This window comes from Anoplophora glabripennis, unplaced genomic scaffold, assembly GCF_000390285.2.
Source record: "Anoplophora glabripennis isolate ALB-LARVAE unplaced genomic scaffold, Agla_2.0 scaffold630, whole genome shotgun sequence".
NCBI classification, from domain to species: domain Eukaryota; kingdom Metazoa; phylum Arthropoda; class Insecta; order Coleoptera; family Cerambycidae; genus Anoplophora; species Anoplophora glabripennis.
Genome location: NW_019416708.1, coordinates 124,146 through 151,513, shown reverse-complemented (window position 1 = coordinate 151,513; position 27,368 = coordinate 124,146). Strand labels below are relative to the sequence as shown.

The 27,368-nt window shown below is 31.2% G+C and overlaps 1 protein-coding gene across 3 annotated transcripts in view; it reads left to right on the top strand.

Moving 5' to 3' along the window:
- The first annotated feature begins 829 nt into the window (after nt 1-829).
- LOC108912613 (transient receptor potential cation channel trpm) overlaps nt 830-27,368 on the top strand; it is a 100,797-nt gene continuing 74,258 nt past the window's right edge. For all 3 annotated transcript variants that reach the window (XM_023455275.1, XM_023455274.1, XM_023455273.1), the window contains exon 1: nt 830-904. The gene's annotated coding sequence lies outside the window, so the exon portion shown is untranslated. The remainder of the gene's footprint in view (nt 905-27,368) is intronic.

Genomic DNA, 27,368 nt, shown 5'->3' with positions numbered 1-27,368 from the left:
TTATTACAGTTTTTGTATTACAAAATACCTATATGTTTTTTATACAAAATAACGAAATAAAGGGGTATAAATATTCCAACATTCTGAATTGAAAATAAATGGTTTTCACGGACCCTGCCCTTGTTGTTCTCGGGCTAGGCTCTGTAGGGGCGACCCCGCCATAAGAGCCTCTAGGCCCGTCTTGATGTTTATTTCGGTTCTTATTAGGTGTAAGGCCGATACGAACGGAACTGTTTCTCAGGCAATGGTGATCATTTGCCTTTCCGTAGTGACTTCTCTAACTGCTCGCATCCAATGTTTTCAAACGTTTCGCTATACGTTTCTGTCGACATCTTTAGTGGTGTGACTGCAAAAGTTTAGCCGCAACTAAGTCTTTGGAGCCGAAACTTTTACAGAGTCGGCAGAAAAGGCGATACGTTGGATGCGACCAGTTGCAGATGACACTACGGAACGTCTCAGAGGATCACCATTGTCTGAGAGCAACCTTATAACCAATAATAATAAGAACCGAAATCAACGTCAGGGCAGGCCTAAGGGTTCTGACAGCGGGTCTGCCGTCACAGAACCTATCCCAAGAACAACAAGGGCAGGTCAGGATTCCTTGTTGATGCTAAGACAGTGCAATATAAGTCTGTAATTGGCGGCGACGAGGTACATGGGCTAAAACATAACAACCCGAAAAACCAGCATACTTTAAATGGAAGTAAAGATATACTTGAATATCACCTATTTTTTTTTCAGATGTTGCTGCGGCCGGACTTTGGAACAACATAAATACGTCACTGACAACAACCCGCCGCAATCAGGGGAAATATGGTTTCCGAGCAAGTGCACAGTGGCGTACCCCACGGACGCCTATGGAATTTTGGAATTCCAAGGCGGTCCACATCCATCAAAAGCACAGGTATTTGTTTTCTTAGTGACAGTACCTCAATATTGTTGTGCAAAAATGTCGACGAAGAAAAATTTAGTCAGCATATAAATCATTAGTAAAAAAAACAATTGTCCTCGTTATAACTTTTCCATCGAAACTTGACGTCTTTAAAGTATTTCTAAAATGATGTTTCTTCCCAAAGGAACACTTTTGCAGGATTTTATCTCCAGTCTTTTTTACTTTAATTGCAACTTATAAAAAGTCTGAACCTTTAATTGGAGCTTCGATGAGCTCCACGTTCTTCCAAATAAACAGCATTATTTATGAAAAAGACGTTGTCACGATAAAAATCACGTTTCGTTTGAATATAATTTATTTGTTAAAAAATATATATTTTGAATAACAAGATAAAAGTATATACGATATAATGATATAGAACCGAACAAGTTTTAAAGCAAATAATAAATGAAAATCACTTTCATTGAAAAGAAGCAACAGAAGGTCTAGGTAGGTTAATAAACTTGATTTGAAATCATTAAAATAATATTAAATGTGATAAAATGAATCCAACTTGATCAAAACAGTGGTTACATTGTTTTAAGAATTCTATGTACACCTTACTGTAAATAATTATTTATTTAAATGTGTAACGTAAATTTTTATTCACTAATAGGAATTTCCCTAAGAGAGACAAAAAAGACATTGCATTGTTATTTATTGAAGAGATGTCCCATTTATATCTCAGAAATTATTAGATAGATAAAAAATATTTCAAATAAAAGATGCAATATTCGTGAAAAGTCAAGTAAGATAAATTATTTTCAAAAAACTCACGGACCTTAAGGACAGCTTTGTTTTTTCAATCGCCAATATGTTTTTTACTTCGAGTTAGTATTATTTTTATTATTTCAAACATCTTTTGTTTAAAACCTTTTTTTCAATTGTTGCGGGTAATTTTGAAACAGTATTTTGGAATCTGCTTATTATTTATGACCTGCATTTCTTTTACATGCTATAGCATTGTTGACTATAACGTATAGAGAAACTGCGTCCATATAACTACAATTTGTGTCATTACCAATAAATTGTGTTTAAAATGTTTGTATTTAACTTTTCTGCAACTTTGAAAAATATGTTCATTTTCTCTTGTACTATTTTAAATAATTATTTAATTAATAATAATTAAATTCTAGTTTTCTCCACCAGTACTGCTGAAAACTTTTAAAATACATTTGTAAATTTTATTGTTTATACTTATTATTTGATACATCAGCAGTTACTTTATAATCTTCATCCTCAGAGATTCAGGGAAGGTACGATGTTTCTGAGGGGAAGACAAAAGAGAAACTTTGTACGTTTTCAAATTTTCTAGAAGTTGTATAGGGGTACAAAAAAAATATACTACAAATTATTACACATATAAATCGGTTTATGAATGATTACATTATTTACAACTGTAAAAGCAATACATATAGACATAGGAAGAAAATAGGCTAATCTTTAAGTAAAACACACATATTATTCAAGTGCAGTAGACAACAGAATTTGGAAAACATTTTCTAAGCTTCTTATGTCTTTAAATAAGAAACGTTTATGCCATATTTGATATCTTTCAGTTTTTCAAACAGATCCATGTATTATAATTTGTTTTTTACATTTATTCACAGCCAGGATGATTACCAGGAACAACTGAATTAAAGCTAACTAATCTAATATAATAAAGGAAGATAAGCCACAACGCATACCAAGGTCAAATTTCTATCAATATTTCTTTTAATTTTTTAATGAAAACACAAAATAGCGGTAAAATATGTATTCACAAAAATTAATGGATAAGGAAAAATCCTAAACTTTTAGGTGATTTTCAAAAGACTGTAACATTACGAAAAATGGTCGTAGAGCAATAAAGAAAATCAAATTGAAGCTTCAAGTTTCTAGTTTCAAAATCTAAAAGTGAAAAGTTTTATAATTGTTCACCTTTAAGGAATCTTCTCTTTCAAAAGGTCGACGGGATTCATAATTTTTTTTTTTTAGTAATACCACCTGTTAATACTTTCAGTTTGATTCATCCTCTTTGAACTGTTCAAGAACTTTGGATGATGATTTTTCGCTGTTAGTATCGTTTTTTGATAAAAAAATGTTCCTATGCAAGAATGTTAATTAAAAAAGAGGTAAAAAATTGCGTAATTAAGGATTGAGATAACTTTAACTTTTTTAACTTCAAAGTATCCCAAAGAAGCTCTCAAGTACTTCAAACCGCTGTGATTTTTCTTTCATTGTGATCTGAATGGTAAAAATCAATTATAAATTGTGCAACTTTTATTCATTTTTTGAAATTGGAAATGTTTTTTCGCAAAAATCCATATTTTTTCATCAAAAAATATCGAAAAAAATAAATAAAAATGAGAAAAATAAATTTCCTGCATTCAATTTTTTTTTTCGTTTATTTTTGTTTTCGCCTAAAAGAGAATTTTTTATCTTTTAAATTGTGCATCTTTTATTCACTTTTTGAAATTGAAAATGTCTTTTCGCAAAAATCCATATTTTTTCATCAAAAAATATCCAAAAAAAAAAGAAATAAATAAAAATGAAAAAAAAAATTCTTTCATTCAATTTTTTTTCATTTTTTCTTCGTTGATTTCTTTTCGCCTAAAAATGGAGAATTTTTTATCTTTTAATTTTTGTTACTAGTTTATAATACTATAATCATAGAGGTAAGTGAAAATCAATAATAATAATAATCAATACTATTAAAATTTACTGCAATAAAAAGTAATATGTTTTTTTGTAGAATTATATAAAAATACGTTTTATACAACCAGCCCGAAAATCATCGTGATATTACATCCTGTATAAATAGTTTATTTTACATCATTTGTCTCAATAGTTTTAATGAAACTTTCTCGCATTCTAACAAAAAAAACCAGCGATTATTTAGGGTCTTATTCATTCTTTATTAACTTGTACAATTTGCAACTAATTGAACCTTGGAAGGGTATCATGAATGATTGATGTCTTAATTAAAGAAATCAATTTCCCCAGTAAATGGTAATACCTCTCCGACATGGCGAAGGATACGTTTCTCTGAATATTAAAAATTAATTAGTCGCTATATCTTTCCTCTCAATTCCCACGCAGCTTCTGCTGCCGACGCCAACGCAAGATTATTTTTCTGTAAATCTAGTCATTCAAGGCGCCCGCATCTTCGTCAGAATAAAAAAGTCAAAGGTGGCATCCGCAACCATAAAGTGTTGTTTCCGTTTCGTCTTACTCGAGCCTGTGGCGTCTCTATAGGGATGTAGAAAAAGGATTCAGTATTGCGAAAAATAAATTGTCACGAAAAAAATCTACTAAGTAATATTTTCACAAAATAATTGAAGTATAAATATCATATGTTTAAATATTGAACGAAATTTTGACAAAACCTGTGGTTGGACGTATTTGTGATAAAAATTTACTACAACTGTATCGATTTAAGCGTTAATTTTTTACTATAACTATACAGACACTTTGAATTCAGAAGTTAGATAGATAATTATATATTCATTGGTCACATTGTATTAAAGAAACTTTTCTGTATAAAAAAAATAGATAATTATTTAACACCTGCAAAATCGAATCTTATGTCTCTTTCAGTTATAAAGAAACGCTTTATGCTGTTGACCTCACAATCAGACACAAAATGATATGTAAGTGTGATGGAATAAATTTAATTCATTATAAACATTTATTTACCCTTATTAAATTTCGGCTATTGTACCATCATCAGGGAAAAAGAAAAATGAAAAAGTTAATATTTTCTTTTTTATTAAAATATTATGTCCAATGTCAGTTATCTCTCTCTCTTCCTCCTCCCTCTCCCCTCTCTCCCCCCTCCATCTCCCCCCTCTCCCTCTCTCCCTCCTATCTCTCCCCTCCCCCCTCTCTCCCACCTCCCACATCTCTCTCCCTCCCTCACAACCGGTGAAGCAGACAGTTGTGTTTTAATGTAATCTTGATCTCATTGTTTTAATAATTTTTAATTTTCCCGAATTTAATTTGTAACGTATTTATGTTTTTGAATTACTGTGTCAATTTTATTACACTTAGACAGATAATTATTAAAAATTTTGTCAATAATTCTTTACTGATTGTCAATTTTAAATTTTCCGTAATAACTACAGCTAAAATATAATTTTAATATAATAAAATAAACAAGTATAATCTGATACAAACTTTATTTTAAAAATCGTCCATATTAAAATCATATACCTATTTAATAATATAATTTGATAAATTCTAATACTACTTATAGCTTCAGTGTTGTAGTAAAGCAAACAGTATTTTCTTCAATTTCAAATATTTATAGTAGGCATTTCCCGACATCATGTAATATTTTATTAAAGCAAGGAAAATAACATTTTCTCAATATCAACTGACTTTACTTCATTCCTTGTTTTCGTGTTTACCAGGTTTGTTTTCAAGAATTTGAACGAAACGAACGAAAACAATAATACAGTTAGCTACAAAGTAAAAGTAGATGTGACTGTAATAAAAATTTTATTAGTAGAGTAATAGTGAGAATGGGGGGGGGTCGTAAAACTTTTAATGACTTGTAAAACGAATAGATAGTAATAGGAACTGGAAATTGTAGTAAAATGTAAATGAAACTGTTATAATCGGCCACATATGTTATGAACTGTTAACCAGCGCAACTTTTGATTTTTTTATACCTTAACAGATAGCGATATGATGACAGTTTTAACATTAAAGTTCTTCTAGTTTCTGAGTAAGAAAATTTGTATACGGGGTATTTATAGATTTGGAGAGGATATTTGGAGAGTAAATATATCGTGGATTTTTTGCAAATAGAATATTTTGTCCAACAGTTGCTGTTTTGTAGGTGTTTTACATGATGATTTTTAGTGACCAAAACCGAAATTGAATCCGTAGTGACAATTTCTTTTTACTAGTGAAATAAAATAAATAAAACAACTTTAAACAATTACAAATATTTATATTAAAGTGACAAACCGCATTGTGAAATTGGATTCCACTGCCAAAACTGTCACAAGATTGTTCATTTTCTTTAAGACTTCATTCTATTGCTATAACCGTAAAACAAGCAGTAGGTAGTAGAGGCAACGTCAGAAATATTGTCGATGATTTTCTGTTTAAAAGAATCTTCGACATATCTCTCAACTCATTGTAGTGACATTTGCTCTAAATATACTAAGAAAGTAGCTGCTGATCTACAAAATGAATAACCAGTATACGGGTTCGGAAAGTCCCCATGGTACATCGACCGTTATGTGAGAGCAATAAAGTAAGTCATAGAAATCCGTGCGACATACAAGGATGGTTACATTGAAGACGTTTCATAATCTGAATAGTCACCGCCCGTTTCGGGTTAGAAGTGGGAGTGACTATTCAGATTATGAAACGTCTTCAATGTAACCATCCTTGTATATCGCACGGATTTCTATGACTTACTTTATCGCTCTCACGTGACGGTCAATGTACCATGGGGACTTTCCGAACCTGTATGTTTCTGCATTTACTAGTTTAAAAAATCTGTCAATATTCGTAGATATTTTTTTAAAAGTATTAATGCCCATTGGTTGAATGGTATATTTTCCTGATTGGTAGTTAAGAAACAGTGAGCTGATTGTTTTCTCTTAAGTATTTTCGATATAATTCTACTGGACTAATACCAAAACTACCACTCAAAATCGTAGAAGACCGCTTTTTGTGAGTTTTTACGTATGGAAGATGAACCAGTTGAATATTACTTTTTCTTCTATATGTTCTATACACTCAAAATCGTAGAAGACCGCTTTTTGTGAGTTTTTACGAATGGAAGATGAACCAGTTGAATATTACTTTTTCTTCTATATGTTCTATACACATCATCAATAATTTAGTAATACAAGTAAGAATAAGAAAAAAAATGAATCATTCATTGCACATAGGCGAATAATTGTATTTTCGCATCTAAATAACGTACCACAGATTACAATTTTTTAACGTATTAATAATTAGTACCTATTGTAAAAAATACGCCAAGAAAACTTCTTCCTACTGCATTTTCTGTTTTCCAGGCTTAAATTTTTTTAAATTTTGGAGGAAGCAATACCCAATATGAAGCTTCGATTTCTAGTACAATATTTTCTTGCAAATACTCCATCGCATGTGATAGAATGTATCTATTATGTTTAATACCAATTGACTTACCACAATAATACGAAGAAACATTTTTGGAACCACTGACTGCATCTATAGCTGGGCTCACGCTATTTCCAAACGTTTACAAAAATTGCTGTAAATAAAGATATGCTCGCAGTTTTCACCAGTTCATTAATTTCTTGTTACATTTTAATATGTTTATTTGCCCCTACAACACACCCACATCCTAGGCGAACTGTATTTTCACAAAAAGGAAACATAGTTAAAAATAAGAAGCCAGAAAAATAAATTACCTCAGTTAAATATTTGTTCACTAATAATACTGCTTGAACCTAAAAATAATAGGAAACATACGCTTCCACCATTAAAAAATCCCCTGCAAAGGTTTCTAAACGTCCTATAGCTGTGGCAGCTGTGGCATAGTTTTCCCAAAATTTTCATCTAATTTATCTTTTCAAGAGGCGTTAATTAAAACAATATATATTTTATTAAGCTTAGGTACCCTTCGAATGTAAGAACTACGCCTATGGCTTTCTTTCTTCTAATCAATATTTTTTCTCTTTTGTTAAATTGCTCCTGTTCTTTGTAAATCACTGTCCATTTTTCTTGCCTGTACTACGCATTCCAGTACCGCTATAAAGCTTTTAGGTCTAAATCATCCATTCATTTAGGTGCTTTTAACATACGATTAATTAGAACATATGAATAATAAGTACACTATTTTATTCTAGAATTTATTGAAATAAATCTACCATAAACCTACCATATCTAACCATAAATTTGTGTTTGTAAATATTTAAAACCTTTTAAGAACTGCTGATATAAATTAGACCTCCAAAGACAGTTTTGTATATTCACTCGGCACCACTTGTGTAATATTTTCTTTTCCTAAACAAACGAAAATAACCTTCCCTGAACTTGGTCGCGGCTTTAGGTATTTTATTTTTCGTGTCTGGCGGATTCTACTCTTTTTCTCCGAGTTCTAGGCATTTCAGAAATGAAAACATTGTTTCAATTACAAGGGAGCAAAATATGGTCCTTATCAACGAAAGCTCCTGCTACTGTTGATCGTAAAAAAGTCAAATCTTCCGTCTTTATTGCCTTTAGGGGAAATCCTTTAAGTAAAAAGCGTGTAGTCGTTATTGGAAAGCAAATATATTGAGTTTTTTTAAGGAAATACGAGGGTGTTTCAAAAAGTAACTTAAAATTAACAATAATAATTCATCACCGAAGATATTGGATAAGCTTTTTGAACTGTTCAACAGATGTTCTCGTATAATGACGACATATTTTTTCTTCTTTTTTTTATTCATTTTCCTCATATCTACTGAAATATAACAGTCACGCTAATATTATTAGTTAAATTTATTTAACTTGTGCTAACTCCATTTCCAGCTGCCAAATTTTAATGGAAATACCGTAATTTTGGAAATTAATGGTTATATAAAATGTTCCAAAACAAAATTGTGGCTTTCATCGGAAGAATGAAGTGTGGATACATTATTTTCTTTAAACTAACGGCTCTTTAACAGTTCCTTTTATGAATTTTATGCCGACTTTCCACTTCTTTATGAGTAAGTAGTATTGATTAATCAGAACTTATTCATTATCCAGAAGCCGTTGACGCTTGTGATTTCTAAAACTAGACCTAAGCAAATATCCCAAGTGATTTACTCTATTATTAAGGATGTAAAAAAAATTAAAATTGCTGAATAAATTTAAATTATCAGGACATAATCAATTATACGAAGATTTAAAAAAACTAGAAGTAAAATAAAAAGAGATATAAAAAAAGTTATATAAATAATATAAAAAAATGAACACAATGTTAAAAATAACCCTAATAAATTCTGTGAACATGTTGACATTATGAGTCTATCATATTTTAATTAGAGAACTGGGTAAGTGTGAAATATCTGAGTATAGAACACAACCTGGCAATGTGGATTTAAGTCAAAAAGTTTATTAAAATGATGTTGGGCGCACTTCGTTTAGTTCTGAGACCTCTAACATAAATGACAAATTTTTAATGAACGCTGATAAAAATTACATATAAAAATTGAGGCCTATGGGGATTGTTCAATTACAAAATGCATGAGACTTGGTTAAATCGTTACTGATAATCTACTCCTAAATACTAAAGATATAATGTATTTATTTCAGCAATTAGTTTCATCTTGATTGGCAAATAGTTTATGAGTTTTTAGAATAAACTACTCGTATAATCCCCATTAATCAAAGACTTAGGAATTATATTTGATTCCAAGCTTCTTTTAATGAACATATTAATTCAGTTAAAAAAAATCATTTGTTTTATGAATTTGTAGAAATTTCTTATATATATATTGATAGGACAGGTACTGATTTTTTTAAATAAAAGTTGTTGGGAAGAAAAATGACCTTCACATCATGTAAAAAATATTTATGAAATTATTTCGATGACGTCACAGCGCCCTCTAAGGGCTGTAAACATTTACATACAGTCAAATGCTTATTATTATCTTGCCATAAAAATCCTATTTACTCTTTCCGTTTCCTATAATGGCTGCCAACTAGTAGTCTGAGTTACTCTATACATTGCACGAAGTAGTAGTATACATAATAAATACATAATAGTAGTATACATAATAAATAAGAGTTTTTTTTTCTTTTCTCTGTATACCTACATACATATATCGTGATATTTTTATATTACATAAGGACAGGGTGGGTCATTAGTGTGAGAAAGTAAAATAACTCATTTGTTACTCATAATACAGAAAAAAAGTTTATATAAAAGTTGTACACAATCAAAAAACGTAAACTACATAATTAATTTGAAACATACAGGGCGATGAGTAAAAATGAGACACGCTAAATATTAATATTTTTTAAATGGAACACCCTGTATATTTAAACATATGGATTTCTGAGGAAATTCTATATGTTATGTAGAAAATCTTCGAAATTTGGAAAAAACATGACCTCGAAGAAGTTGTATTGATTTTCAACTACTAACACTTTAAAATTTTGATAGAGTTATAGGCAAATGTTAGACGAATACCTATATTAGCTAATATCGATATTTTGTTGTACAGGGTACAACAAAAGTTCAGACTTGATTTTCTAAAATGTTTCAAATGGAACACCCTGTATTTTATTGTTCTATTTTATTCACATATCGGTCTACTGCAACTTTTATTAAGCATCTTCTATACCTAAAGTTGTTATTTCTTAAAATACAGCAACATTTCTGAAAAAAACTTTCACTTACTCTCTGTGTTTGATATATTTCTATTCCATAATTGTAATTTATATTCTGTGGAATACTGTATTTTAATAAATAGATAAAATGGAAATATTATGCTAATAAACAGCAGAGAGATTTCATAATACCTACTGGAGTGGAAAGCCAATACAACGACAACAATAATTGTTCTACTGAATATCCACATTGGTATTGTGAAATCGAACATCAGTGAAGTTGAAATGTCTGGTTTGGGATTTTTAATAGTCATTCAATTGGACCACATTTTTTAACAGACCACTCAACGGATTCTGGATGATACTGGTGTTAGATAATAATTGTCGAATAAAATGTATGTTTTTCCGAATAGGCGCTCCATTAATTCATGGTCAAACATTACACTACTATTTACTAGTTTGACTAGTTTTTGGTTTACGGTTTTTTTGCAAAAATAATATTTTATACAATTTACTATATAATCCAGGCGGTATCTGTTTTAAAAAGGGTATATTTGGGTAAAACGCATATGATCGGAGATTTTTGCTTTAACGGCTTCTAAATAACATAAGAAATGATAGTTTTTCTTTGCAAATAAAAAAAACGTGGGCTTAATTGTTATTGCAAAAAAGTATAAAAAAATAGCAAAAAAATTCATTTTTTTTCTTGGATTTCTCGTCGACAACTTAGCAACTATTCATTTTAGACGAAAATGGAAGAGGAAATAAAGTTTTGTAATTAAATTTTGAACAAGATAGAGTTAGTTGCAATTCGAAAAAATAATTATTGTTATTGCAAAAATCGTTAAAATCATTTAAAAAATTACAAAAAATGCTAGTTTATTGTCAATTTTTTTTCACACTTGAATAATATCTAGGATCTTCATACTTTTCCCAATTAAACTTCTTAGTGTATAAAATCATCACACCAAATTTCATCCAATTCGGTTCGCTAATTTTTACATAATTTTCAAAATCTAATTTCTAAAAATCTAAAGCCTTTGAATACATGAAAATTTCACCACAAAAAGAAGAGCTCTCAAGCTTTAAAATGCTTTTTGAATTGTTTGTTTAAACATTTTCGCAATTTTCACGCTTATAAACAATTGCAATAATTTAATGTTTTTTTCACATTTTTTTTTATTTTAAAATATGGTTTGAAAGTACTCGGAAAGGCGAGTATTTAAAAAAGAAACCTGATGATCCGCCCATTATTTTCGGAGTTATAGCCCGTTAAAGTTAACCCTAATTTACAGCAAAACTATAAGGTATAAGGGCTGTTTTCTGAACTAATAGGTTTGTCATTCCGAGTACTTTCCAGATATAAATTTTCAAAATTTGCAATCACGGGCGTCCCATTTAAAATGTCACTCAAAGATATTCAAGACCGCGTGAAATCAATGAGGTATCAGTGGTGGGGGGAGCAAACACATAGCTACTCCGATCTGAATTCTCGAGTTCAAAACTGCGACGCTCGGAAAAATTTCAATTATCTCAGCTTCTAATGGACCAATTTCGATGATTTTTTTTTAAATCGATGTCATGCAACTTAAAAAATTCAATTATCATATGTTCAACTACCTTTTATTATTAATTATTGGACTGGCAATTGCGAAAATGTTTAAACAATCACCACGGCTCACCTAATCGTCCGATTTGAATTTTTCAAAAAGCATTGAGAGCTCTTCTTTTTGTGGTGAAATTTTCAAGTATTCAAAGGCTTTAGATTTTTAGAAATTTGATTTTGAAAATTTTTTAATTTAAAAAAATAATAAATTTAAACAATTGTTATGTAAAAATTATCGAACCGAATTGGATGAAATTTGGTGTGAGGATTCTATGTACTAAGAAGTTTAATTGGGAAAAGTATGTATTATTCAAGTGTCTGAAAAAATTGACAAATAAACTAGCATTTTTTGCAATTTTTTAAATGATTTTTCCGATTTATGCAATAACAATAATTATTTTTGCAACTAACTCTATCTTGTTCAAAATTTAATTTCAAAACTTATTTTCCTCTTCCATTTTTGTCTAAAACGAATAGTTGCTAAGATGTCAACGAGAAGTCCAAGAAAAAAATGAATTTTTTTATACTTTTTTGCAATAACAATTAAGCCCACGTTTTTTTTATTTGCATAGAAAAATTATCATTTCTGATGTTATTTAGAAACAGATACCGCCTGGACTAATAAGAAATAGAGCACACTAAAACATAGAACATAATGAACATAAAAATATTTCTTGCGATAGTCTAATATTTCTTCATCTTATTTTTGCTACCTAATTTACCTTATCCCAACCTAATTTTTTATCAGCCTAAATTTTATTGTTATTAATACTTTAATTTGGAACTAGAAATCTTGTATACCTATAATTTTATTGGGAATACATATTTTTACAATGAGGCGCCTATATCTTTTTAATAAGAACATTGTATAGAATAAATGTATATTATTTTTATTAAAAGTGTAGAATTTGCTAATCGTCGCTGTTCTAAACATTTACCAAGTAATATATCCACCTAGTCACTTATATATTTTACGTTCTTTTAGAAATTTAAAATCCAGATGCAACTCTTTTTATCTCTAAACGAAGACGAAATGGACTTCAGTTGTAACTAGATGCTCATGGATGGCACATTAAGCGTACTATTCAGCACATAGGTACATCCTCAAAATGCCATCAAATGGCAATAAAAAGCGCGTAATATCTTTATGACAAATTGATGCTGAGACTTCGTATGATGTTGGAAACTGTCAACTCCATTTAATTTGCGTTTGTAAACCTATATCTCCCAAAATATTTTCAAACAGCTCGTTTCTGCATAAACGGTTTGGTCAAATATATCCAGAAAGCAGTGTGAAATATTTCTAGTCAAAACTAAATTTATTAAATAAATATTTTAATCCGGTTGAAGTCGAAGGCCTTCTGATCGAAGATCGTCTTCAATTGACTAACGACCAATTTTAAATCGTGAAAATCATTCGTAACATTGCTTAAGACCTGGAGCGTAGAGCATCTGTAAGCTTGTTTCAAAAGTTGAAACGTTTCCGTGAAAGTTTTCCCCAGTTCGACGCAAAATTTTACGTTGCAAAGTTATTCCAGAAAATCGCACATTTCAAAAATCGTCGCTAATACTTAAACACGTTAAACTCGAGTAATACGAAAACTAAATGAGATATCAACAATATACGAGCATATGGTTGCAGAAGAGGTTATGCGCAACGCAATGCTGCCAACCGCACATCACTAAATATCTCTATTAGCGCATAATTCAAATGATTCGGTTATTTTCTGATCAGACCTCGTACATAGTTAAATAAAAAAGAAATAAGTAAACTATTGATATTGAAAGAACAATAAATATTTCGTAAGTATTTTGTAAAAATCATAGAGTTCAGAGAACACCAGTTTTTGTAAATGGGAAAACAGCACAACTAAAATCTGTCAGTCCTGGTTAAATAAAATATAGCTTTGTTTATTTAACCCACATTTGCATCGATTTAAACAGGGGCAGCGGTTTATTAATCACAAATTTGCATTTTGCTCGAATAATATTGGAATTTGTTTATCCTACAATAAATAATTATAAAACATGCATTGGCAAATTAAATAATTATAAGCCTCTGCATTGTTTAAATTAATTGATATCTATTTTTAAATTTTTCCTCTCAAAATATTTCTCTTCTGTTCAATATTGCCTTTTTTACTACTGCTACTCGACTTGGAAATGATTTTCTGGATTACTACAAGTACTTCAATTTAAACTTTTCCAGGATTATTGCTTATATTTATGCCTTGGAAAATGTAATTTCAATGAAAGATAAGTGCTTAATTCTGAAAACGCGCTCTTAATTAAGTTTGATGCTACCAAATGCCATACCAATAAAAAGTACGTATTTTATGAATATAAGGTTTAAAGTTTAACGTATCTATTTGAGTGGGTATATATTTTTTATTATTCTTGTAGAGTGTAAATATAATATTTGCATTTAGGCCACGAGTTCAATTTAAACGTAAATTTATATATTTACTGAAAATCATATCGTAATTAAATTCAATTTTACAGCAATATGGTATGCATTAAAATCATTGAAAATTCAATAGACATCGAGTGTGATTTGCAGATGGTACTTACTATTGAAAAATATACCATGACTTCTTATTTACAGAATTATAGTTTGAAAACTTGACTATGATTATTTATGCGCGTGAATTTAGAATATTAGGTAGGTACTTTGGACTTATTTTTCCACTCTAAACTTTTTTTACCAAACATTCTATATTTTTTTCATATTAAAATTCGCAACAAATGGGTTTCTTACTTTTTATCTTCTTATATGTTTCTTATGTTTTGTCTAAAATTTCGCCAAAAATTAAAAATATTAAATCCTCAATGTACGTTAATGTTTATTGAATTTAAATGTTTGTTACTTTAAAACAATAATCTCATTAAAAAATAAGTTTGTCGCAATAACCAACAATGTCGGCATAAACCGTTTACGTATTTTATATCTCTAACTTTAGAAATAAAATATACTAATACCAAGACTTCGCAAAATGAGCACATCCATTTGTATAAATTCAAGAAAATGCAGCAGGTTTTATTCCAAATAATATTTTAAGCAAATGTAGTGTATCTGCTCGAGAATTATTAGAGCTGGAATGTGAACTGTAGTAGCAGGTGCATGAATCTCCACATAAAAAACATCTTAAGGCCGGCATTTTATCAATGGCAACTTCCTTTAAATTTTACATTGAGAACATTGAAGCATCAGAAAATGTACCTTTCCTGTTTTATCCAGCAAATTTGTAAAGATACTCAATAATTGTGATTAAATGTGTTAATAATTTCTTAAAAGCATTTTGCGGGGTGTGATTATGTTTGTAGTACCGTATGCGATTTTCTGTATGTTCAACAGGAAACAGGAGTGCAAAATTCAGGAAACGTAAGATAAATATACATGGTAAAAATATGCTTTTTTCCTTATTTTGAATGTATTGTCAGTTAACTTATACCCTCAAGAAAACTTATATCACTAGTTCAGTGAAGAGATACTGTTTCTAACTCGTTTAGATTTTCTAAAATGCTCAACACAAAATTGTGCATATAAACACCCCCCTTAAATCGAGATAAAATTTATGTTGGCATTCATAGGGATTCATCATAAGATCGTTTTATAAATAGGTATGTATCTACATTTACGTAATATTGTAACTTAAAGATTTGTAAGGAGTTTTACGAAGTAGAAATGTGGCAAGAATTTTTTTATATCATGTGATAATGGAAACATTGTTTATTTTTAATTGAAAGTTTTTTTAAAATATACGTACCCATAACTTCTCTGACGATGGAGAAAAAAATATTTAAAGCTGTTATATCTAACAGTTGGATGACCGTATTTTAAGTTTTTGTGCCTGAACCTCCAGGTAACCTCAGCCGATTTAATTTGACGAATGCCTACTTATTCAGTAGACATTACTATGGTGTCCACAGTGCTCTTAATACTGTAGCTTATTACATCAGCCTTCCAAGTGTTCAAAATGGCCTATGTGTACCTATAGCAGTGCAAAATTAATGAATATTGTTTTATTTTATGACGAAGCATGACAAAATGCATTAGCAGCTTTTCGTTTGCATGTAGAACGTTTTCCGGGTAGGCAAGTGGCAAATTCTAGAAGCCAAATGTACCTACACATAATATATTGTTGTGACAGGCAGCGCAGTTACTCTCAGAAGTAGGTCTAGTGTGAAGGTGAGCACTAACTCTGCCGAAATCACTCTAATGTCCGTAGGTGACAGAAATGCTGCCCCAGGTCTTTTCACCAATAAGCGAGTACAATGACAGGAAAATAAGTTGCGATTTAACGTGATCATTTCCGTTTGAATGGTTGCAGTGGAAATGTCGATGATCGCTCAATTAGACCGTTGATATTGCCGAGTAAATGGTTTTATGTGTCTCTAATTTCTTCGAAATTAATTGCCTGGTTTCTGAACTTCTTGAAGGTGTGCCCTTAGCTGTTCAACAACGAATGTGGATCTTGCACGATGAGGCACCCCCTTATTTTCGTCAGAATGTTCGAGATTGTGTTATTGAAGTTCAAGAAATACGGTAAATTGAATGAGAGGAGCCGGTAGCATGGTCACCGCGGTCTCCTGACTTAAGCTTTGTCAACTTTTTTTATGGCAATATTAAAAAATGCAGTGTATTGTACTGAAATGGAAACTATTGATGATTTACGTGAACGCATTGCAGCTGTTACCAATAATTTAACTCTGCAAGACTAGTGAGAAGCAGAATCATTTCTATTGGTTCGTAACTGGTTAGACGGCGCGGCGCCCAAATATATTTACGAGTCGGTGGACAAAATTTTGAACAGCTTACGACAGTTGTTACGACGTCACATAAGTTAGTAGGTACTAATTTCTACTTGATTAACAGTTACTGTATTACATTTAACAATAGGAGGAATTAATAACAATAAAAACAATAACTGAATTCGTTTAAATAAAATAGCTGCACAATTTACTCCAGGATGTTAATTAATACTTGTTATTTGTTGTTCCTCTTTCCTACCGTCTTAGTTTTGCATCTGGTTATATATAAAATAAATAACACATTGCTTTAGTAAACAAACGTTAAATATTTTTACTTATAGAATCCTAAGAAGTAGAACAAAAAAATAATTCATACGACAGATGTGAAGTATTACATTGTCGCCTACATATCCTTTACTAGTTCCTATAATGCTTATACATATATGTCGTGTATTTGTCCGTGTACTCTGCATAACAGCCAGGGAGTTGATCTTCACTTTGCGGATGTAGTGGCGCCTTGTTTACCGCACCATTCCTTGCACCGCAAAGCCGTGAATGCTGTTTCCTCCCTAGTCCACGTTTCTCTGCGGCCTTTTCCGGGATTACGAGATTTGAAATAGGATAACGGACATCTCTTCCTGTTCTGCTTTACAATATTTACAAGGCCTCCTTCTGTACTCGCGACCCTTCATTGTTTAATATTCCACAAAGTATCATTCCAATTTTAAAAGTTTTAAATTTTCAACGATTCACAATATTTACAATGTTTCGCTTACAGTTTCTGTTTACAATAGGTACTTCAGTATTGGAAAATATTCAGCATTCTAAAAGTTTTGCATTTCTGATTCCGCTTCATAAAAATAGATAGATATAACTTTTCATGTTCTCTATCTTCCTAGAGCTACTGTTCAGTAAATTTCATTACTAGAATTTCTCTTTTAAACTAAATATTGATTTTATAGTCTTTCCGAAGTCAGTTGAATATGCAAAAAAACGTCTGGTAATAAAATTTAATGAGTTTCATAGGCGTCCTTAAAAAAATTTTCTGCTAAAGGTAAAAAATTATAATAATTTGTATATAATGTGTAGAAAATTTCTATTCTATGTTCATTTGGCCAACAACATATTTTAATTATTTATGTCCTTAAACAATTTCATTATATTGGTGGTAAATTTTGTTTTGTTCCGTTTCAAAAGGTCTCCAAAGTGCCATGTTGTGATAATATTAGTAAACAAAATATTCCTCTTATTTCTCCCTCTCGCAATTGTAATATGAATGATTGACAGAAGGTGCCTATAATAAATTAAAATTGCCTGATTCACGCCAAATTCCGCACTACTGCACTACACTGCTGGGCAATTTATGAACCACTTGTCGCCTGCTGTGATTTATTGCACAGAAGCCCAATACAACTGTGCTCATTTTCCTTTAGCCGCGCTCGCATTCTTCAACTGGTCGTACACATTTCTACCACCTGCACGTTTAGTTCGACCAGACCTATATATGGGTATGGCTAAGTAAATATGGGAACAAGTTTTTCAAATATTTCAATGCCGAGTTGCTGCTTAGCGACCGAGCCTGGTACATATCTTGAAATTATAGGTTTTTCAAGTGACTTCGGAAAAACTATACAATATTGTACAAGACAAAATATTGCAAGAAGTAATTCTTTATATTATTTTAAGAACAAACTTCCTAAAATGTTTATTTTCAAAATAGAAGAGGCACATTTTTAGAAATTATAATATTTACTCAAAAAAACATCTCGGAAGTTTTTTGTTATAGATTAATAAAACTTGGGCTAGTAACTAACCTAAGTAGAGGAAAAATTTCACAGAATAGTCAGCCAACGACTGAGATATGCTGAAAGATGAAGCCTCGAAACCCCAAAATTTCGACTCCTCTGAGTGTTTTGGTATAAATGCATGTTTGATTTATTAATTTTTTAAATAAAAAATAAGCTTATCACAAAATTGAATACATCGACAGTAACATTAAAACTAATTGCTTTACAAAACAAAATCTATATAAATATTTGTAGTACATATTTATTTTTTGTCAGTCAAGTCCAAAAATTCAATAAAATCTAAATATGCTAAGCAACAACTTCATAGACATGCTATTTATTAATAAGTATTGATATTATACTACTCTGCGAAATAAAGCTTCGTCCAGAATTGAATTATAGCTGAAATATCTAATAAAAAAATTAATTTAAATAATATAAATTTTCAAATAAATGATTTTTTATTTTCAACATTACCTCATTGACAAAAATATATTATAATATACAGGGTGTAAGAAGTTTGACTGCTATAATTTCAGCATGAGATAGAGTAATCATAAATGAACAAAAAAGTTGTATATTACAGGGGCCTAAGATTAACAGTTTTCAAAATACAGCGAGTATTAATATTGGGGAGTTTCATCACAACGTGACAACAGCCAGCGCTTAACTTACTGTTACACAGCTGACGCACACCACGTGTGCACGCGGCAGACTTGTCCTACGGAAAAAATGTAAACTATTATTGTGAAACATTTAGTAAAAATTTCAAGACAATTTTTTCCAGTTTTTTTCCAATAAAATGTATCGATTTTGTAGCATGAAGATAGTGTTGTGCTTAAAGTTTAGCTCGAATTTTAGTAATTATGAATCTCTTAAAACAGGAACTTAACTTTTAATCAACTTATGTATTTGAAAAATATGTAATTAAAGTACCCGTCAAGTTCACGTCGTCCAAATAATCATACGTATTAAAAATAATTTAGGTACTTCACAAAAATCAGAATTCAGTAATTTTTAAACGCACAAGTACAAAACAAACTACAACATATGCTCAAAATGACCACCACCATTTTCGATGCACGCACTACACCTTCCAATCCAATTTTCGATCACTCGTTGGAAAACACCTAAAGAAAAGGAAATGGTGGTACGCAAAAAACACTCCGACAGGGTCGAATCCAGATACCAACTGAATTGCATATTGATGGTTGCTGGACACCTAAGTTCCTCGTGTTAATAAACCGCTGCACCGTTGTCACATTGCTCGATATAAATTTTATCGAATTTTAAATTTATTACAACGCTAATTATTTTTTAGAATTAAGCATAAAGAAGTTCAAAAAAGCGATAAACATTGTATTTTATGGTATTCTATGCACGCAGTTATGTCAATACTCCATAATTAATCGAACTTTTGTACATCAAGTTGTAGATTTTGATAATTTTTTTAATACCCATGTCATATTAAGGTTTTTTCGTTTATTTTAATGTATTTTATCGTCTGTTAAAATTAAGGCAGTCAAACTCAAAGCATATGTTCTTGAGTCAACGTCATTGCTACTTAATACCTATTGGCATAAAGCATTGTTTATACCTACTGGCACAGAGTAACCTACTAATATGTAGGTGCTATGAACAAAACTAACATCGCAGTGATAAAAACTATAATTTCAAAATGTATATATCTGGTGACTCTCCTGAAACTAATCATAAGTAGTTATTACTACATATTAGGGGTGTAATTCAATGTTAGTCGGGGCATATAGCCTGTGGGCAGTTTTTCCCTAAATATCGTTAGTAAAAAAATATTTAATTTTATTAATTATATTACGGGTCTTTAGGCCGCAGAGAAGTTGTTTCCTATAATATAATTAATAGCTTAATGACTTAAATTCCGTTTCATTAAATACATACGTACATATGCTGATAACACTTCCTTAATTAGTTCGAGCTTTAATGATACGGATTTAGAAATAAATTTAATATTTTATTGGATTGTTTTCTGAAAATGTATTTTAATACTAATAAACAAAAATTTTTATAATTCACAAAAGAAATATAATATATTAAATTTTGCCGTAGATAATGAGCTTTTAAGTACTGCTGATAAAACGGCAAAATTTTTGGTTATTCATATGCCTAGACAAAAATTTTAATTAGTATTCACTGTGAAATTTTAATAACCAAGCTCTTCTCTCTAACCTATCTATTTTTGTAAGTTCAGGTCTGTGTTAACTATTGAACAACAAATTGAATCTCATCTCAGGTATGGCCACTGCCTGGGGAAATTCTATACTTTCTGTCCAGGTATTTGTAAACAAAAAGTAAAAAAAATATATTTTATAAACAAGCTTTTATTAAAATGCACTAAAAAGAAAAAATAAACCAAGGAATTCCTGAAACCCATAATGTTGTGTAAACTCCAAACCCACAAAAGGTTTGTATATGGCTCTATAGAAAAATATCATCAGCAAAGGTATGATAAATAGACACGTACTATCTATAATCAATATGTTTATGTTCTTATGCGATTTAAAAGCTTGTCACGAGGTTTATTCCTAATTGGAATTTTTATTTTGATTAAGGGGTAAGTTAAGAAAATTACGCAACAAGCATAAAGACATGAACATACTGATTATAGAAAGTATGTGTCTATTTATCCTACTTTTGCTGATGATACCTCTTTTGTGGGTTTACACAACATTATGGGTTTTATCAACTCCTTGGTTTATTTTTTTCTTTTCAGTGCACTCTATAGTCTGTTTAGAAATGAAATAGAGTAATAAAAGCTTATTATGTATGCAAATCGTAAATAAATGTAGTACTGATGCTTATATTCAATATTTTTATAATATGTATTTTCGGTGTAGATGAGGTGTACTTTTAAAAAAACTGTGCGATCGGACTGTACTAAATTGTAGCAGGTAGCTAAAATTTAATCCCCGACAATCCGTCTTTGTCTATGCCGCTTCAATTTCTCGGTCCATTTCTCTTATAAGTAAACAATATAAAAACAGCATTTCAAAACATGAGGCTACTTTAAGCATCATAACCGGGTTAAGAGGGTTTTTAGTAATTCAAATAAAATTATTCAATATTATTATCAAAATATTTATTTAAATTTAATGAATAGACTTTTATTCCACACAAAAATATATGTATTTTGAAAATTCAAATTATGGTGAGTAAATGTAGTGTTGTATAAATGTACAATAAAGAAAATAAAAAAGTAGGTATATTAAAATTCATCCTCTGAATATTCTGATGAATTATCTTCGTCTCCTAGATTGATAACGATAGGTTCCACAGTAACGTCAATTAAATTATCGAGTTCCCACATTTTCTCCTCTTCTTTTTGTACATGATGTATACATCTTTGCCAGTTATCTGCAGTTACTCGTTCCAAGGAATTTTTTAACAAAATTTTCACGTCACTTAATTTAAACGTCGTATTATTTCGCGCTACATCTCCTTTTACCTGCGCCCAGACTAATTCGATTGGGTTAAGTTCACAGTGATAAGGTGGTAACCGTAGTACCGTTATTTGGCGATTTGTTGCCATTTCATCGATAACATATTTTTTCTGATCTTTATTAAGATTGACAAGTGTCAAAAGTTCCTTTTTCACCATATTTGTTTCAAAAGAAATGTTTTTTCCGGATAACCATTGAATTATATCGGCTTTCCTCCAAGCAGTCGTAGGCGTCCGCTCGGTCTGCCGTGAATGGTAACTGGCATTATCCATGACAATTACAGACCCCGGAGGAATAAGATCCAACATCTGTGTAAAATACTCTTCGAAAACATCTGCGTTCATGTCTTCGTGATAGTCACCTGTATTTTTAGATTCAAATAAAAGTAAACCGCCATCTACAAAACCACTGGCACTACCTATATGTGTCACTATTAATCTTCGCCCTTTACCTGAAGGTGCCTTGAACCCTGTTGAAAGTCCATCCAAAAATGCTTGTCGAAAACTTTTTACATTTTTATCTTGCCATACTTTTGTTACAGTATATCCCTCGTTGACCCAAGTTTCGTCTAGATAATAAATATTCCTCCCTTCGTCACGGAATTTTCTAATTGATCTTAAGTAGGATCTTCGCCAACAAATAATTTCATCTTTATCGATAAGAACTGACTTCCTGTTCTGCTTTTCCCAGCAAAAATTCAACTCTCGTAAGACGGCCCATAATTTGCTTCTACTGATTTTTGGCAAATCGTTGTCCTCTGAAAGTTCACTTAAAATTTTGTTTAGCGTTGGTATTTCTTTTTTAAAATAAAATGAGTGTACTTTTCTGCGAATGACATTTTTGAAGAAATCATCTATAACGACTTTTGACCTCCCTGTAGATGATTTTGGGGGATTTACAGTATCTTGTTCATTTTTTGTTTCCTTTAAAAGTCTGTAGATAGTCGATTTTCCAATCCCTGTCATTTTTGTTAGTATTAGTGTTACCCGATAATTACCTGAAACGAAATATTACCACGCCCATGGCCGGTTCTTATCTCGGGGTTTTATTACTCTCTTTCATTTCCAAACAGACTATAATAAAAGTTTGTTTTTAAAATATTCTTTTTTACTTTTCATTTATACACACCTTTTTAGTTGGAAATATTTCTCAATCAATCTATCCATTTCCAATAACGCCTCTGTTAGTAATCGTTGAGGAGTGCCCTCATGAGGGACAATCCTGGCTGCAGCATCAGTTCATAATGAAGATCAGCTATCAAAATTAAACGTATATGCAACGTTTCGTGTCCGTGCTACTAACCATTGAGGAGTGCTCTCATTTTAGTGTATTGTCATCAGAACTGAACAAGCAATAAGTTTAGAGGAAGAATATTTATTTAAAGGTGCAGTAAAGTAGAGTTTTTAATTGAACAATGGTAAGGCATTGGCATGGCATTGGCATTTTTGCCTACTGCGTTAGCTTCTAATTGTAAGTTTTACATATTTGGCTATTTCTTTACATATACTGTCGCTAAGGAAAATAAAAAAAAACGATTATCTGTAACTACCCCTTAACATATGTTTTTAATTTAATGAAGACAGCAGAAACATCGACGTTTGAAAGAGCTTGAAATTAATTATTTAACAATATAAAACAAACATATTTGTAAGAAACTGAAATAAACTTACAATTATTTACTGGAGTGAAAACTTGCTATATCTGCTACAATTGGTCAAAAAATATTCCCTCTGTTTTCCATTCTCCGTAATTAACTTCAGAACACGAAACCCATTATCCCAACAATAGAAAATAAATTTGATCAGCCTCTTAAGTGGTAAACTGCTAATCCGTTCCGAGTCTCATATGAAGCGGTTCCGATTCCCTTCGATTAAGGTTCTTGATTAAGGCTTCTACAGACGCACAGGAACAAACTAATTCCCCCGTATCGTAACTGGAAGCCCGAAAGCAATTATACCAAGATAAACACACATACAACGCGATCTATACCACAGTTATGGATTAAAAATGATGAGGAAAACACGGATCCGCCCGGGATGAATAATTTGGAATGTTAATTTATTGAGGATTTAATGAAGGTCAGATAGGGCGCTCGCGCCAAATTAATTTACCTTACTAATTGAGTTTTGTGGGTGCTTTAAACGCATGTAGAAATTGTAATATTAATTTTTTTATATTTTATAAAATTTAAATTGATCAGTTTAAATCTGAAATAAGCTATAATGAATGACACTAAAAAAACATTAAGGATAGAGATTTATTGCACTTAAAATTATTTTTTTATAAGATTTTAATTGAACTGAAACTATTTTAATTACTATTTATGTTTTTTGTAGATACATTTTACAGGCTTATGTTAAACTTAAGCGCTTGTATAGAGGGTGATTCACAACTTATCCAAAAAAATTTGGGAATAGATGCAGCATGAGAAATGGAATCAATATCGTAAAAAAAAAATTTGTAAAATCCTTATAGTTTCCGAGAAAAAATATATTGAAATTATAGTACATTCAACCACTACATAGCTGGACAACTGTAGTCTGTAGCGTCATTCGCCACGTGGGCTCAGCGACTCCGAATACTGAATTCGGATTTTGCAATCGTCGTTTACCTGTTATCTGTGGTGTTTACAATAGGTTTTTAGTAGTTAGTGTAAAAAATGGGTAGTTAGTGTCAAAAGTGGTTTGCGTGTACTCGGAGTTGATGGATATCGTTTTAATTTATGGTGAAGCATTTGTGTTATGGTGAAACAAGACAACATTTGTGATAGTTCGTAGAAACTGAATACAACGGATCCAAATGTGTTTACACATTGGTGGATAAAATTTTGAACAATTGTTGTAACATCGGGTATATCAAATGATTTTATTATTTAAAAACACAAATTAATTTTATTAATTAATAAAGGCAAAAGCAGTTGAATTTACCGATATAAAGTAGGTGCGATAAAATTCTATATACATATTTCTTTCCTTGCGAAAGTTTTTGTCCGTTTTTATCACGCCGCCATGCCGGTCGCATTGTGCGAGGTCAGGTTTTACAGTGGACCAGTTTCCAGTGCCGTGCAGAAGTGTATTTTTAAATCATTTTCGAAATGCCCTTTTTTTTACAAAATTGTATTTGTAAGGGCCCCTGTACATCCAGAATTTTTTTTGGATAAGTTCTGAATCGCCCTGTATAAATAAATAAAATAAAGCAATATAAGATCACTCTCTACAGGTTCAGGTTTTGGTGTATTTCCTGAAATGGTATTAAATGACATTATGTGCATCTTTGAATCATCGTTGTATGAATATAAAATAAATTGTTTAGAAAAAATATGTCAACCAATCTGGGTGGTACGGGCATTTATACAGGATGTTCCCTTTTTAAACGTACTTACTAACTTTCACTTCATTTTGAACAAAAAAGTGGACGTATGTCGTAAGTGACTTCTCAACTTTGAACTTCTTTCGTGATATAAAAAAACAGCAAGTAAGAATGTGGTCAAATTGAATATGTCTAGGACGACATATAACTCTTTAAAAACAATCTACAAAAGATTCTCTACAATCAGGGGTCTGGTAGACTTATAGCCAACCCCTTTTTATACAGAATTTCTACGCCTGTTTTTTTTTTAATAATAATCCCCTCTAGCGGCTTTTATTGTGCTTATACAAAGAGAAGTTATATAACTCTTGTAAGTTGATTTGGAATTTCGGTTTATGTACTTCGGAAAATTGCACGAGGAAACTAGGAAACTGGTAGTCATGTATTAATATTGCATGAAATCGATATAGGAAATTCCTGGAAAAAAGTGTAACTATTATAGCAGGTATAAGCCCCAAGAGTTTCCGGAAGACCTGCTAGTAAAAGGTCGTCTTAAGATAAACCGGAACTAGTTGGGTTATGGAGTTGAGGCCTATATAGACACTGAATTATTTAGATTCTCTGAATAACTATGGGAAGTGTATAAAGAAGAGGATTTGTTTTTTCAAATAGATGTGTTAGGAAAGTGGAACCTCTTTTCTCTTTTTAAAAAAACTGATAGAGGAGAAACTTTAATGAAAAAAAATAATCGGTAACTTACCTTCGTAAAACAGAAAAAATGTTTTGTGTAATAACAGTGCCATTTGTGTAATAACATCAAAACATTAATTCCATTTAGAAAAGTTAGAAAACAAAATTATTTCCATTTTTCAAATTTGACAGCAATCGGCGGTCAAAACTTAATTACTTAATACAAAAGCACGTACCTGATACATTGAAATTGTTTAATGTAATCGCTTAAATACCTATTTAACTTGTATCAGGGTGATTCAGAACATATTTATACAAAAATTTTTGATTGTACAGGGAACTCTTACAAACACAATTTTGTAATAAAATATCAAAAAGAGCAGTTCGAAAATGATTTAAAAATACACTTCTGCACGGCACTGGAAACTGGTCCACTGTAAAACCTAACCTTGCCCAAGGCAAAGCATGCAGTCAGCGACCGGCACGGCGGCAAAGTGTACTAAAAAATGAACGGACAAAAAATGGAAAGAATTGACTGTTCAAAATCTTATCCACCGGCGTGTAAACACATTTGAGGCCGTCTTACCCAGTTTCTACGAACTAACACAAATGTTGTCTTGATTCACCGTAAATTAAAACGATATCCATCAACTCGAGTTCCCATACACGTAAGCCATTTATGACACTTGAAAAACTAATGTAAACACTATCGCAAAACGTTAACACTAAAATCGAATTTCAGTATTCGGAATTGCCTGGAGCCACGTGGAGAGAGAGCGCATTGCGCCTACGCAGAACGCGAATGACGCCCAGTAGCCCAGCGATATAAGGGTTGAAAATACTACAACTTCAATAATTTTTTTCTCGGAAACCATAAGGATTTTACAATTTTTTTTACGATAATAACTTCCATACTTTTTTGGATAATTTGTGAATCATCTTGATCTTGCATTATTAAATTTCTGATATCGAAGAACATCGTTGGTAAGACATTGGTAAGATTTTTACGAAAAAAATCGAATTAACCTAATACCTTTGCAATAGAGTAAAAAATACGAGTGCTACCGAACAGTCATGCCTTTCATAGTGTCCACTTTCATTTTCTTCAGTCTAGGACATCACGACGTTCACCGATCAATCAATGCTTCTGTTGGAGGCTATCTTTCCTCTTTAGCCTAAACCCATAAAGGCCTAAATCCGGCACTGCCCTAAGCAGATCTATAACGCCTTAACAACTTGAAACCTTCACTGGGTCGGATTTTAGAATTAGTGATAAGCTAGTTTCTATCATTGGACAGTTCGGATATTGTGGGAAACAAGGGAACAATCTCAAATTTAATTTGGTATGTCAAGAAATAGGTAATATTGGGGGAAAACACTGTAATTTTCGTTGATGCATTTTAACAATGCTTTCATTATTTGCATCATTATAAGTAGGTATATAAGTTTCCAGTAGGACTGTGGTATAAAATTGTTTCCTTAGCATGGTTTATATGAAATATTAAAAATATTATATTAATATATAA